At 38.0% G+C, this 9,932-nt stretch overlaps 1 long non-coding RNA gene across 1 annotated transcript; it reads right to left on the bottom strand.

Moving 5' to 3' along the window:
- Positions 1-812: 812 nt before the first annotated feature.
- LOC128744869 (uncharacterized) lies at positions 813-8,360 on the bottom strand. Its single transcript, XR_008412487.1, has 6 exons — positions 8,279-8,360; positions 7,747-8,182; positions 7,398-7,683; positions 2,116-2,206; positions 1,367-2,060; positions 813-1,196 (listed from the first exon to the last, which is right to left on the bottom strand). It is a non-coding gene; the product is annotated as an uncharacterized LOC128744869 (long non-coding RNA).
- Between the last annotated feature and the right edge of the window lie 1,572 nt (positions 8,361-9,932).

The raw sequence follows: 9,932 nt of genomic DNA, 5'->3' as shown, positions 1-9,932 counted from the left end.
TACTATTTCTCGCGTCACTTTTCATTTCGTCCAATGTAACAAATGTAAACAAATCCGGTTTATCACAACAAATTATTGCTCTTTTTAAACTCTATGTTATACAAAAACACCTGCCCAAATAGAATTATTTTGAGGTGAAAAAATTAGCATTATCAAAATGTCCAATGTGCACATTCGAATTACGAATGACTGACTGTTACTTCGGTCGTTCTCATCTGATGTCCAAAGTGCAAAAAAAATCAAAACAAACCCAATCTGTACATTGGACATTTCTCGCGTCACTTTTGATTTCGTCCTATGTAACAATTCCACCATATTGAGAAAAACGAGATCGAAGTTCTTCGAAATGAACTTTAAATTGTTTCAAAATGAAATAATTTTCAGTCATTCACTCAACGTGGTTGATGAATAATAACATTCAATATTTAACGGAGATTTTAAAAATCTAATTAAAACTAAGCAATTTTGGTTTATTATGGAAAAAGTTACATTGGACTGTTTACCATCTCATGCTGTACTTTGGACGGTTTTATTTTTCCAGGCTATTGCACATAAATTAAGCGAGATCACCGTAAAATACGTGCGTTGCCGTGCTACGCTATTTTCGAGGTTATTTTTCGATATTAGACCGCTTGTTTCACTTAAAATGCATAAATAATGCGAAAAAAAACTTTCACTTGCTAAATGTCCAATGTACAGATTGGGTTTGTTTTGATTTTTTTTGCACTTTGGACATCAGATGAGAACGACCGAAGTAACAGTCAGTCATTCGTAATTCGAATGTGCACATTGGACATTTTGATAATGCTAATTTTTTCACCTCAAAATAATTCTATTTGGGCAGGTGTTTTTGTATAACATAGAGTTTAAAAAGAGCAATAATTTGTTGTGATAAACCGGATTTGTTTACATTTGTTACATTGGACGAAATGAAAAGTGACGCGAGATTTGCCACTTTTCGGTGATTCTATTCGGTTTGGGGTGTTCTTCTTGTAGGCTTGGCAAAAGATGTCTGATTTTAAGAGTAGGAAAACTTGCTTGTAAGACCCTTTCAGCTTTGTCGAATTAAGTACGACATCATTCTGGCATCAGCTGGATAATTCACCGCTATAGGATATATCCATATAGTAAATCAGAAAGTCCGTCATGTAGTCCTTGCCTCGTTCACCGCCAAAAATGTACAGCTCCTGATGTTTCTGTGGATGAGTGGAATATAAATTATAAAACTTAACCCTTAATGCTCTACGGTGGCACAGGTAATCCACAACTTCGGATGAAACATTATGAAACTGAAATCAGTAAAATAGCAATAAATCTTACAAATAACCACCTGTGTCCACAAATGGTTAAATTGGTTGATACTTACGCCGTGGTTATCGAGTCAGCAATTTGTGAAGCAGAGTTGTTTCCAGTTCTTGCATCCACGACCGGTTGTTACATCTTTGGTCAAGTTTCGATTTTCATCTTAGAGGTATTGCCTTGATGTTGTCTTATTAAGGGATCTAATTCTTCATTAACTTCAATCAACAGTGGGATTCGCTGTGAATATACTGTACTGTAGTTATTTCAAACTGATTCCACTGTATTGCAAAAAAATTGCCTTTAGCAAAAGTGCATCTCTGTTGATATCGTAGATCTTAGTCTTAGCCGTTGTCCACTGTAGTAGACCTGTTTGGTTACAAGCTGTCCTAGCTTCCTCGGACGTATACACCGGATACTCTAAGTAACGGGTAATGAAATCTACGGTTTTTGCTGTGATTAAATCTGCCTCATGGCAAAGGATCTTATAAAAAATCGGTATTCATCATGTTTTCCAAACGCGAACTATGTAGAATGGATGGGATCGATATGAAAGTACCACGAGCCTGGCGTCTGAGACTTTTAAAATACTGTATGCACAGCTATGGTAACCTGTCCTTCACGAATGCCACCAACGAATATATTTTTGAGAAAATGATTCGGTATCGCTATCAGACATCTTCCGGCCGCCATTGATCAATGGTGTAGCCGGATATCAAACCCGGGTATTTGAGTGACTGGTTGCGGAATTTTTCATCCACCTGAAAATGTACAATATGAAAATTCTTTCTTTTTTTAAATTACAGAATGACTTACTAGCGAGAGCCAGAAAACAATATGCAGATTTGTCTTGCGGTGGGATTCGTTTGAGTGCGATTTTTTTCATGATGCTCGTTGGTGGTTTGATCTAAAACGAAATTGATGAGTATGTATCTGAGTAGATTGTAGATTAATAATCAGTATTGTTTAGAATTATATCAGGTGCCGATTACGTTCCGCGATCCTATCAACTCTAAAAGCTTCTCCTAACAGAGATTCGAACATACGACGACTGGCTTGTTAGATCAGTGACGTACTTCGAGGTCAACCGGGAGACTCGGGGTCATATAAACTACATAATTTTACAGATGCATTTTTGGGCATTTTTTGGACAAGTTTGTTAAAAAATACACATTAGTGCGATCATGTTCCCATTAGGATGATTCAAAATTTAGTTTTTTTAATGCGTACAGAAAAACATAATCACCCATATTCTGCGAGTCACGTGACTCAATACAACAATTGTCATTCGCCACGGCGAGTCGAGTCACCTAGGTAACAAACCCCTGTCACCTATAGGTGACAAACCGTGTCACCTAGGTGACAAAGCGAGTTACCTAGGGGACAAAGCGAGTCACCAAGGTGACAATTGTCACCTGATTCACGGCGAATCCAAAATAGTCACGTCACTCGCCTCGCAGAATAAGGGTGAATGTTATAACTTTGTTAAATACAGTAACTTTTTACCCCCCATGGTTGGCGAAATATGATTTATTTGTAAAATACAATGAAAAACTAATGTTTGCAAGTAATTTTGCGCTCGATTTTTTCAGTGAATTGACAGCTATTTGATAAGTTATAAATATTTTAGTAAAAAGTTACACGCTTTGTTAAATTGTATTTAATACTACGGCAATCTAAACAACTTCTATGTAAGTATTATTTTTCGTCTATGAAACTCACAAACTTTCATTTGGAGATTTCTGGAGGAACTTCAAACATTTTTATTAGAATTGGTATTAGTTCTTCAAATATGCATCTTATCAATAAATGGTTTTTACAAAAAACTAGTTGACCCGACAAACTTCGTATTGCCACAAATTACACCCCCCATTGCTTAACCTGATAAAATAAAGCGGATATATTTAAATATTCGCCATCCTTACAAATCATTTCGTCGAATACCATTTTGCAGAACACCAATTCTCGGTTGACCATGACGCGGAATATAGAATTTCGCAGAATACCATTTCGCGAAAACCCTTACGCGGGATGTACCATTTCACGAAAAACCTTTTCGTAGAAAGTATCATTTCGCAGGGGTGACTCAACTGAAGGAAAGTAATAGAGGTCAGTAGATATAGGAAAATAATAAATCTATACCTATAAAGAAGGATTTCTGTCTGTCTGTCTGTCTGTCCGTATGTTTCTTATAGAATCGAAAACTACTGAACCAATCGGCATGAAAATATGCATGTAGAGGTTTTTTGGGGCCAAGAAAGGTTTTAGTGATGGTTAGAAACCCTTCCCCCCACTAAGAGGGGGGGCTCCCATACAAATGAAACACAAATTTCTGCATAACTCGACAACTAATCAAACAAATAGAACAAAATTTGGCATGTGGGTGTTTTCGGTGACAAGAATTTATTCTATGGTAAATTGAGACCCCTCCCCTCTTTATAAGGGGAATTATAACTCCTCTCCTCTTTAAAAGGGGGGGCTTCCATACAAATTTCCTCATAACTCGAGAAGTAATTAAGCAAATGGAACCAAATTTGGCATGTGGGTGTTTTTGGAGACAAAATTTTTTTCTATGATGAATTGGGACCCCTCCCCGTTTTAGGAGGGGGGGATCCTATACACATGAAATACAAATTTCCTCATATCTGAAGAACTAATCAAGCAAATGGAACAAAATTTGGCATGTGAAAGTTTTCGAGGGCAAGAATATTTTTTATGGTAAATAAGGACCCTCCCCACTTTAAGAGGGGGGGCTCCTATACAAACGAAATACAAATTTCCTCATAACTCGAGAACTAATCAAGCAAATGGAACAAAATTTGGCACGTGGGTGTTTTTGGAGACAAAATTTTATTCTATGATGAATTGGGACCCCTCCCTACTTTAGGAAGGGGGGCTCCTATACAAATGAAATGCAAATTTCCTCATAACTCGAGAATTAATCAAGCAAATGGAACCAAATTTGGCATGTGAAAGTTTTCGAGGGCAAGAATATTTTCTATGGTAAATAAGGACCCTCCCCACTTTAAGAGGGGGGACTCCTATACAAACGAAATACAAATTTCCTCATAACTCGAGAACTAATCAAGCAAATGGAACAAAATTTGGCACGTGGGTGTTTTTGGAGACAAAATTTTTTTCTATGATGAATTGGGACCCCTCCCTACTTTAGGAAGGGGGGCTCCTATACAAATGAAATGCAAATTTCCTCTTATCTCGAGAACTAATCAATCAAATGGAACCAGATTTGGCATGTGGGAGTTTTAGATGGCAGAAATTTTTTCTATGGTGAATTACGACCCCTTCCCCTTTTAAGAGGGGAGCTCCCATACAAATGAAATTCAAATTGTTTATAATTATAACTTTATAATTATAATTATAACTTGAGAACTAATCAAGCAAATAGAACCAAATTTGGCATGTGGGAGATTTTGGAGTCTTGAATTTATTTTACGATAGTTAGACACCTCTCACCCCTGTGGTAGGGGGATATGGACTCTCATACAAATAAAACAGAAATTTTTGCGAAACTCAAAAACTAATCGAACTCTAGAAATTCGAGACTCTTCCATAAAACATTAGTCAATACAAGACCACAAAAACTATCTATAGTAACACTACATCATTCAGGACGAGACGGTCGCGAGTGTTGCCGGTGACCCGCCGTCGGAAGCGCCGCCCACTGGGGGGCTTGCAAAACTCGAGATTGTGACAAAGATCATCCGAGATTCATGATTTATGTACAACACAGGTTAATTTGTGGCAATACGAAGTTTGTCGGGTCAGCTAGTAAATAAATAAATAGAGGTGAGCTCTATGGGGGGCTGCCCCCCCCCATTCCCCACAGTGGCCGGCGCTTCCGACGGCAGGTCACCGGCAACACTCGCGGCCTGTGGCCGTCTCGCGCTGAATTATCTAATGTTATTATTGATAGTTTTTGGTGGTCTTATTATTGATTAATGTTTTATGAAAGAGTCTAAAATTTCTCGAGTTCGATTAGTTTTTGAGTAACGCAAAAATTTCTGTTTTATTTGTTTGAGAGTCCTTATCCCCCTGCCACAGGGGTGAGGAGTCTTAAACCATCAAAAAAAAAATTCCTGCCTCCAAAACCCGCCACATGCCAAATTTGGTTCCATTTGCTTGATTACTTCTCGAGTTAAAAGGAAATTTGTATTTCATTTGTATGGGAGCTCCTAAAAAGGTAAGGGGTCCTAATTAATCATAGAAAAAATTCATGCCTTCAAAAACACCCACATGCCAAATATGGTTCCATTTGATTAATTAGTTCTCGAGTTGAGGAAAATTGTATTTCATTTGTAGAGGGGGCCCCCCTCATAAAGTGGGGAGGGGTCTCAATTTACCATAGAAATAATTCTTGTATCCAAAAATACCCACATGTAAAATTTTGTTCCATTTGCTTGATCAGCTCTCGAGTTATGCAGAAATTTGTGTTTCATTTGTATTAAGCCCCCCCCCTCTTAGTGGGGGGAGCGGTCTCTAACCATCATAAGAACCTTTCCTGGCCCCAAAAACCCCTATATGCAAATTTTCACGCCGATCGGTCCAGTAGTTTTCGATTCTATAAGGAACATAGGGACAGACAGACAGAAATCCATTTTTATAGATATAGATGTGTATTTTAACATATTGAGTGACTTTGTAGAACGTCGTATGTAATCGTGTGACTACAATACAAGATTATGGATCACGTCGATTGTCACTTTGCTCGACTGGTTTACTTTTGGTATAATGTAAGTTACATGCAACACGATTTTATCGAGTAACTCGACTGGGTCGACAGTAAAAAGCTGGTAACTCAGCTGTTAGTGACGAATGAGCGTTTTGGTTTGGTTATACACCTTCTAGCCGCTATGCTGCCTGTTCACCCGCGCTCGACACTCGACAGTGACTGAGTCGAATAGAGTTGCTCGACATGACTTACGAAATAGGGCACTATATCTTGGAAAGATATCCATTGTACGCCTGGTAAAAGTCGGGCGACTACGGTAGGCCGGCCACGTCGCAAGGATATCGGACGACTGTACAGTGAAATCCGTTCTCTTCAAGAACCCCACCGGCACCAGGAATAGAGGGGCCCAACGTGCTAGATGGCTCCACCAAGCTGAAGTCGACTTACGTGTGTCGAGACTAGAGACGCGCAATGAGTTGGCGAGGAGTAGCCCAGGACCGAGTGCAATGGAGAGGAATTCTTCATACGGCAAGAGCCATCTCGGCTCTCGGCTGCTAAAGTGTATGTAAGTCCCCTGTCAATAAACCGATTGTAGTAATAACTTATTCAGCCAGTGTCGTTTCAGCGCTCTACCACACACTGCTGTTCTATGGGTTCCCGGCCACTGCGGAATACTCGGAAATGAAAAAGCATATCTTCTCCCTTCTTTACTACGCTACTGAGATAAAGTGAAACCAGTTGCATTAAAACACTCACTGTAACCGAAACCTCTCACATGGAAAATTTCATGACGATTGGCTCAGTAATTTTTAAATCTAGTGGAAAGTGTTGGATTTTTCGCATACAGTAAGGTAAACCGCTTTTCATTAGCTACTCTACTGGATCGAGATATACTGATAGCACAGAAATGGTCTCCGTACTCGAAAACCCATCCAGACTAAGTTCCATTTTGTGTTACAGAAAAATACAAAATTACTGCTCCATCCCGCCCTCAACTATGTTTTTCAACAAAACGCCTCCCTTATTTGCTACACCACTGAGAAAGAGTAAATCTGATGGCACTAAAAGACTATCCGTGCCCAAAAACCCTTGAATGCAAATTTTCGCAACGACCGGTTCAATAGTATAGTCGAAACAACTCTAGTTGAGCTTAATATTTTTGCCATTCTGTAAAATAAAACAGAATTACAACTCCCTCCCCCTACTCCAGTGAGAGTTACAGTTTAACTGTTAATGGTAGAATAGTCCATACTATCATTCCCATCTAGGATCGCAAATCAGTCCGTAGCGGCCGCATGGGTGAATTTGAACTTGTCAAGAATCACTTGATTAATTTAGATTCAATATCGCTATTGAATTTAGATACAATTACATTTACTTTTAGATAGATTTCACTAAGGCTACTTACATCAATAACCGGTGTGCTTTTGAGAACTCCGTGATTTTTTGTAAGTTGAACATGTTTGCCGAATAAACATTAACATGTTTGCCTCGGTACTCAGATGTTCGTTGGATCCGGTAACAATGATTTTTCTTTGCTCCGTTGCCTGCAGTCTGCAGATCACCAACCGGTAGTTTCAGGAAAGTTTACTTGCCAACGCTATTTGGACCCACAATGGCAACAGGACTGATCATCTTGATATCAAACAACTCTGACGAACAGAGGATTTTATCCAGGACATCAATGGTCACACCTAACCATAAAGAAACGGAAAATTAGAAGACTAAATAAAACACCAATCAATTTTACAACTTACTGTGCAAACGAAATGGAGGCTGCAAAGGAGTCAGATTCGGAAAGCTGAATTCAATGGTATAATCTTACGGTTTGGCCAGCAGATCCATCGGCCCATCATGCTCATTGGCAGCTGGTTTCTGGCCTTTCCTTTGCCGCTCTCCTCTTGCGCACAGATAATATTCCTTGCCTGTCTTTTCTCGGTTCGGTTGGCTTTCATTTTGTAATTGTAATTGTAATTGTAATTTATTAGAGATACGTTAACCACTTAGTTTAGAACTTTGTTCAGGGTCAAGGATTTTCTTGATTCGCTTCCTCTACTTTTCTTATTCTGAATCCGATGGTAAAGTAAGTGATACAACGGGTTGAATATCGTCGATAGCGATTTTAAAAGTCAATGAAGTCGTGGCTCTAACCCGGTTATTTTCCTGTACACTACACGATGCCGGCTGCAAAACCTGTCGAATAAAAACAGAACGTCAAGTTAGAAAAACAAAATGCAACGTGAATACTTTGTTTGCTTCATTCAATTTAAAGCATTCCTGGTTACTTACCTTTTAATTTGTATATTTAAAACGATTCCATTTATTTTCACCTTTCACCGCTGCTTCGATTTTTTTCGCACCTCACTTGCACGGTTACTCAAAATAGGCAAAGTGAGAAATTAAGGAAACTGAGTAGAATTGTACTCAGTTTGTTATTTGAAACTACTCATTTTTTGACATTTCGCATAAAAATACGAAACTGAGTAATGTGTACTCTATTTAGGGTAGAACCGAACGAGCGTGTAGGACACATAGAAACTATACGAAAAGTTTTCTCAGTGTGTATGCATAGAATACAGATTTTCGCCAAATTACACAGACAAACAGATTTTTGAGCTTTTACATGAGAGTGAAAGATACGGAAATAGTCAGCAAAATGACTCTCTATCTCTTTCACTCTCATTGTTTTGCATTGGACATTGCACAGGATTTTTGCACAGATATTTTTCACTTCTGTGAACTCGCCCACCAAGATTCTCACCCGAAAGAAATGAAAGATTTCAATTTCAAACTTGAAATCTTTCATTTTGTAGGGCAGTAAAACATGGTGGGCGAGATCCGCGTTTATAATAGCAGTGTGAATTCACCCACCATGAATTAACCACCAAAACTGACAATTTTTGCACAGCGGCACACATATAAGATAGCGCCTGAAATGGCTAGCACTAGAACTAAAGTTGTGAAGGCACCCACCAAAATTAAAAATAAAATAAATATTCATGTTTACTGCAGTACAGACAGTGGATTACTAAACCAAAAAAAAAAAAATCAAATCAAAAACTAACTAAATAAAAAAATAAGGTAAGAAACGAATTGCTGCAAAAGCATTATCCTATATGTATAATATTATGAGTACAATTTTAGGGATACCTATTTGACTCCAGCCAGGCAAATCAGAGAGTATTTAAGTTGGTCGACCCAAAGCATTATGTTAAAGGACTATAAAATAAAGGACAATAAACTAAATCAAATAAACAATAAAATAAAAACTAATTAAAATGAGGTAAGGTACAAATAGCTTATATTAATCATTTTAGGGATATTCAACCAACGTGCGCTTAATATGAAAGCAAATATATTTCGGAAAACCTACTGTGTTACCTGACTCACTGCGAATATGCGTTGTGTTCGCGGGATCGTGTTGGTTCGAAAGGTTTCGAAAAATATCGCCTTTGTATCGAAAATATCGTTAATTTTGATCACTAAAAATAACGTACTTAAACGTTATATTTCAAGTGCGAGTAGTACGCAATTATTGTATTGTGAAACTGAATTGTTATTTATGCAACTTTTTACAAATTAAATGCTATAACAAAAGCACAACTTATAAAAAATCGTTTGTTATCGATATTGCCTGTATATGCGTTATAAACGAATAAAACGTATGGTTACGTTTTATTTCAATAATACGCATATTCGCAGTGAGTCAGGTAAAACAGTAGCCATGAGAAAAGTTAAACTGAAATAGTTAGCTAGGAGCACCTAAAAGTCTAGACAAATGAGAAAATTTTATGATTCTCGGCTCAACACGCTCTAAATAACTAAAAAAGCACTCGAGGAAATATTGAAGACACCATATTCTTGATACTTAAGTCGCACATGGTGGATTATTCGTGACTGCCTACACTAAAACAAGAATCATGGTAATTGTTACCATATTAGA

The sequence above is a fragment of the Sabethes cyaneus genome, chromosome 1 (genome assembly GCF_943734655.1).
Source record: "Sabethes cyaneus chromosome 1, idSabCyanKW18_F2, whole genome shotgun sequence".
Lineage (NCBI taxonomy): Eukaryota > Metazoa > Arthropoda > Insecta > Diptera > Culicidae > Sabethes > Sabethes cyaneus.
The sequence above is the reverse complement of the archived record's forward strand: the minus strand, read 5'-3'. Positions and strand labels throughout refer to the sequence as shown.